We start from the raw sequence: 6,000 nt of genomic DNA, 5'->3' as shown, positions 1-6,000 counted from the left end.
CACCCTGCTTGATTCTCCGACAGGAGAGTCTTCTCCTGAAATTTCCACCGATATTCACGTCGTAGAGTCATCTACGGCCAAATCAAAAAACGGTGGAAAGAAGAAGGGTAAGAAGAAGACTAAAGCAGACAAGGCTCCGAAGGAGAAAACAGAAAAGTCGGAAACCAATGACGAAAAGCACAAACCTCGATATCCTTGTCTTATTTGTGAAGAGGATCATTTTACAAGAGATTGCCCTCATCGGGCCGAGGTTGTGAAAATAGTCAAAGGTTCTCCCACTCCTGCTGTTTTGAAAGATCCATTTCCAAAGCAGGAGAGTAAGATGATAGGTTCTTCCTCGAGTGCCAGTGAAGAACCCATTTTGATGATGTCTCATGTGAGGATTGCGACTCGGTCGCAAGATTATGGTAGTAAGAATCATGTTGATGGTAAGGAAGCAGAATCTTCTCATTCTAATCCATCAACCTCAGCTCCTAGTTCTGATCCACTACAGATCGAGAAACCTAACCCGGACTTAGTAATCAAACCGCCCGCCAAGGGTGTACTTCGAAGGTCTGCTTTCAATCCACATGCGAGAGCGGCCCAAAATTACAACATTGTTGAGGATTTAGCTGTTTCACCCTCAGCAATGTCGGCTTTAGAATTGCTGCAATCATGCCCAGCACAACGAAAATTACTTTTGTCGGCTATCGGAGCTGTTGATGTTCAGGACCCGAACCTGATAATCTTCGATCTAGAAAATAGTACACCGCGTTTGCCTCATCAGATGGCTTTCCAGATCCCATTGATAGTCAAAAACAGGCCTATCCATCGGACTGTAATTGATGAGGGAGCTTCCACGTGTATTATGTCGATTCAGTGTTGGAGATCGCTTGGTTCTCCTTCGCTGAACCAATCCCCGACCATCCTTAAGGCCTTTGATGGCCGTGGGTTCCGTCCGTTTGGTATTCTACAGGAATTGCCTATAGGGGTTGAAGGAAAAACCATTAGTCTGGATGTGGAGGTGGTTGATGCCCCTCTAGACTACAACCTTCTTTTGGGTCGAAGTTGGTCATATGCTATGACAGCGGTCGTGTCATCGGTCTTCAGAGTAATAAAGTTTCCATATAATGGCAAGATCGTGACAATAGATCAGCTAACATACTTTTCATCCGACCCAGCCTCTTCAGAGAGTATCCAGCATGTCGGTAAAACGACCATCCCTTATAGGGACGTTGGCGTAGGTTTAGTTAAAGATTCCGGTTTACTGGGAACTTTTCCTTTCCTCCAATCAACGCAGACCCTTCATTTGCATCTATTCATATGATTACATCAGACACCATTATTTACGACGATCCTTGGATTGTCCCATCTGAATCTAAGATAGACTCATTCGGTGATGTTATGCCTTTGAGTCCATATGAAATTGCTTATGAAGCTATAGTGTCTTTTACCGACCCGCGTTCAACCCAAATCGACCAAATGAATGTGGTCAATGAGGAGTCACTTTTCACATCAACCTCAGAACAGATAACGTTTCCCGAAGTCGTGTCATCTGACGAGCAACTTCGCGAAATCCTGAGTGTAGACGATCTACCATGGGAAGATCTCCATCATAGATCTTCGTTTTTACCTGACGATGATGCTTTTGAAAATGATTTTTCATCTATCTTTACCGCTGAATATGTCAAAGAAGCTCAGAGTCCAACGAAACATCCTGATTCAGAGTTGAATTTAGGGAATATTTCTCGAACTATTCCCATTGACATTTCAGTGAAGCCCGGAATTGTTGAGAACATTCATATAGGTGCCTCATGTACAGATGATGAAATTCAAACTTACAATGCCCTATTCCAAGAATTCCGCGACGTGTTTGCTTGGTCCTATGAGGAAATGCCAGGAATCGATCCCGCCATTGTTGTTCATGAGATCAAGACCTACCCGGACGCTAAACCCGTCCGGCAGCAGTTGCGTCAGATTCACCCTCGAAAAGCGGCTGCAATTAAAGCAGAAGTCGAAAAGTTGTTGAAAGCAGGTTTCATTTATCTGATCCCGTTAACGGATTGGGTATCGAATATTGTTCCGGTTAACAAAAAACAAGGAACAATAAGAATCTGTATCGACTATAGGGATATAAATCGAGCTTGTCCAAAAGACAACTACCCAACGCCCTATATCGATCAAATAATTGATGATTGTGCCGGAAGTGAAATGTTTTCCTTTATGGATGGTTTTTCGGGCTATAATCAAATCAATATTCTACCTGTCGATCAACAAAAAACGGCATTCATTTGTCCATGGGGGACATTTTCTTACTGCAAATTACCTTTTGGGCTTAAGAATGCCGGAGCCACTTTTCAACGGGCAATGTCTTACGCATTTCATGACATCAAGCACATTGTGCAACCGTACCTCGATGATTTGCCTGCTCATTCTTTACATCGAGCTGATCACCTTGTCCACTTACGAGCAATCTTTATGAGGTGTAGGCATTATCGTATTCGGTTGAATCCGCACAAGTGTGTATTCTGTATAGAAGCGGGTCGATTGCTGGGATTTGTTGTTTCAAAAGCCGGCATTCGCGTCGATCCCTCGAAGGTCGAAGCTATCATCAAATTGCCTCCTCCTTCGAGTTTGCGCCAACTCCAAAGTTTGCAGGGGAAAGCAAACTTTTTACGCCGATTCATTCCAAACTACGCCGAGGTCACTAAGGGTTTTACCCGGTTGTTGAAACAGAACGCTCAATTCTCTTGGGATGAGATTGCTCAGCAATCTTTTGATGCACTCAAGCACGCGTTGACCCATGCACCGTTGCTGCATCCTCCCAACTACAACCAGGACTACTTCTTATACCTCGCAGCTTCGCATTCCACTATTGGAATGGTGTTAGTCCAGGAAGACGAATTCGGAATGAAACATGTGATATATTATCTTAGTAGGATGTTAAATCCCACTAAGCTAAAATATTTGCATGTGGAGAAATTGGCCCTGGCAGCCGTTCAAGCTATGCAGCGTTTTCGTCACTACATTCTTCTCCGTAAAACTACAGTTATTTCGGATTGCAACCCTATGATTTATATTTTAACTAAACAACTGCTAGGGGGCAAGTACTCTAAATGGATCGTTATCCTGCAAGAGTTCGATTTGGAGTTCGAGAAGTCCAAGTCTAAGAAATCCTTAGTTTTTGCGGAGTTAATGTGTGATTTCCCGCGTGCTGACACAGAGACTGTGGCAGAGGAGTCCATTGCGGACGAATCTTTGTTTCTTATCAGTACTTTAGATCCGTGGTATGGGGATATAATCATCTATCTCCAAACCCAAACCTTTCGGCCTGAAGCTTCAAAGTCGGAGCGTCGAAAAATTCGGTTCCAGTCCCAACAATACAAAATTATTGGAGATACTCTTTATCGCCGGGGGGCAGACTTGGTTTTTCGACGTTGTTTAACTCACGAAGAGGCTGAGAGGGTTTTGAATGACTGTCACTCTCGAGCGTGTGGAGGTCATATGTCTGGGTATGCCACAGCTCAGAAGGTGTTGCGTGCTGGCTACTTCTGGTCGTCCATGTTTAAAGATTATATCATTGCGGTCCGAAAATGCCACAACTGTCAAGTGTTTGATCGCAAGATACGCGCACCACCTTCTCCTCTCCACCCTATAATTGTTGTTGGTCCTTTCGCCAAATGGGGTATCGATTTTATTACTTGTAACCCTCACTCGGCCGGGGGGCATGCGTATATCATCCTCGCGGTTGATTATTTTACTAAATGGGCCGAGGCAATGCCTACATTCGAGGCAAGCAGAAAAATAGCTGCAGTTTTCGTATTCAATCACATTATAGCTAGGTTTGGTGTCCCACAAGCGATCATCACTGACCATTGGCGCCATTTTCGAAACATCATGATGACCGAACTTACAGACCAGCTTGGTTTGCGCCATGATAGCTCTACTCCTTATTATCCACAAGCCAACGGTCTGGTTGAGTCTATCAACAAAGTTCTGGTTATCATGATCCGACGAATCATTGGTATTCATCGGTCGAATTGGCACAACATGTTATTTTCAGCGCTATGGGCATACCGAACCTCAGTGAAAACATCAACAGGGTTCACTCCTTTCCAGCTAGTTTATGGCTTGGAAGCTGTGTTGCCCATTGAATGCGAAATCCCATCACTTCAAATGGCTGTCGAATTACTTCCAGCTACTTCCGAAGAGGAGAAGCGTTTATTATACTTAGCTCAATTAGATGAGACTCGACATGACGCTGCATTAGCAATCGAGACTCACGCGAAACGAATGAAAGCTCAGTATGATAGAAATGTGACCCCTCGAAGTTTTTCGGAGGGAGACCTAGTGCTATTATATGATCAAGCTAATGATAAGATAGGTGCTGGAAAATTCGTTCCTATGTGGCATGGGCCCTATATTGTCAAGCGAAAGCTAGCAAAAGGGGCCTATGAGCTGGTAGATTTTGATGGGGACTCTTTGGGTAAACCCAGAAATGGACTTTACCTAAAGAGGTATTATGCTTAAATGATGGGTATGGAGAATTTTTAGTTAGGTTAGGTTTTCTTTCTAGCTGGTGTGTTTGATTAGTTTAGACAGTGTGCTTAGCTTAGAAAGTGTGTTTTTCGTCGTTATTCTGGCTTATCTTGGTTTTACTCTTGATATTGCAGATGTCGACGCCTCTCCAAACGTACATTGGATTCGCTGATGGTGCTTGTCGTAGTACACGGAATATCTCTTCCGCAGCTTGGGTTATCTATTCACCCTCTGACGAGTTAGTTTCTATGCATGGGGTGAGCCTCGGTCAAACAACAAACAACATTGCAGAATACAGTGCAATGATTGAATTATTGTCTGAATCTATTTCATTTGGGATTCGAAGTTTGATAGTGAGGTTAGATTCTGAACTCGTTGTATTACAGCTTAATAGAGTATATGCCATTAGAAATCCTGTGTTATTAAGGTTATTTTTGAGAGTGCGTCTCTTGGAACGTGAATTTGATTACATTGAATATCAGCATATTCCAAGGTCTCTAAATACATTAGCAGATGCAATTGCTTCTCGAATGTTAGACAGACATTTGCGATAATCACACATGTAAATTTAAAAACATTTCATCACACATGTTTAACAAGATAAGCCGGTAATAATGATATATATAGATAGGAGTGTGTCAAAAATATACATCGTCTTCGATCATAGGTTGAAAAACACCTTATGATCGGCAAAAATGATAAGTACAAAAAACCAAAATGTCACATGTGTCTACAAAAAGTGACCATCCAATCACTGGTGGTGCTCCCTATACGACACCACTGCACGGGCTACCCTACACAAAAACCTCCTAAAAGGTCCAGGGACTGCGACTACATAGCGCTGAAGTCTGATAGGAATATCATCTATAATAGTCTCAGGTATATCCGCCGTCAGACGCTCTAGATCCTTCTCCAACTCAGCTAGTGTCTCTGCAGTCGCGTCCTGTGGGACCGGTACCGGTGCAACTAGTTGTCTCCTCTCGAAAGGCCGGAGGTTGGCTGGACGCTGTGGACCTACATCTGCATTTTGAAATTTTTACTGTCAGTTTTGAGACGATATATAAAAACAAAAAATTAGATAATTTAAAAACTTGTGGAAAGTGAAGTACCTCTGTCGTCCCATTGTTCTCCCTGTGGAAGAACCATGTCCGGATCACTGCGAAAATCTACTCTGGCATACAGAAAATCCTGAATCGAAAAGACTTGGTCCTCCAACCAGTGAAAGTAACCCGCAGGAAATCGGACAACTGCTGCTCCCTCGTCAGGATGCCGGGCCATCACCGTAACCCATCGTGTCAACTTTGGCTCCCGAGGAGGCCTAACTTCAACAGTGAGATGCTGAGGGATCAGCATCGGAACTCTCTCTAGGGCAAAGCTCACAACTAAAGGCCCATACCCAAAGGTCTTTAATTGCCCGTTCTTTGCCCTAGTCAGTTGGCCCTTCATATTGGCCAACACAGCATCGCACCAGTTGAAAATGGT

Source organism: Pinus tabuliformis, chromosome 3_2, assembly GCF_031772625.1.
Source record: "Pinus tabuliformis cultivar Carrire ecotype Pingquan chromosome 3_2, CPIR1, whole genome shotgun sequence".
Lineage (NCBI taxonomy): Eukaryota > Viridiplantae > Streptophyta > Pinopsida > Pinales > Pinaceae > Pinus > Pinus tabuliformis.
Note: the sequence above shows the minus strand (reverse complement) of the source record.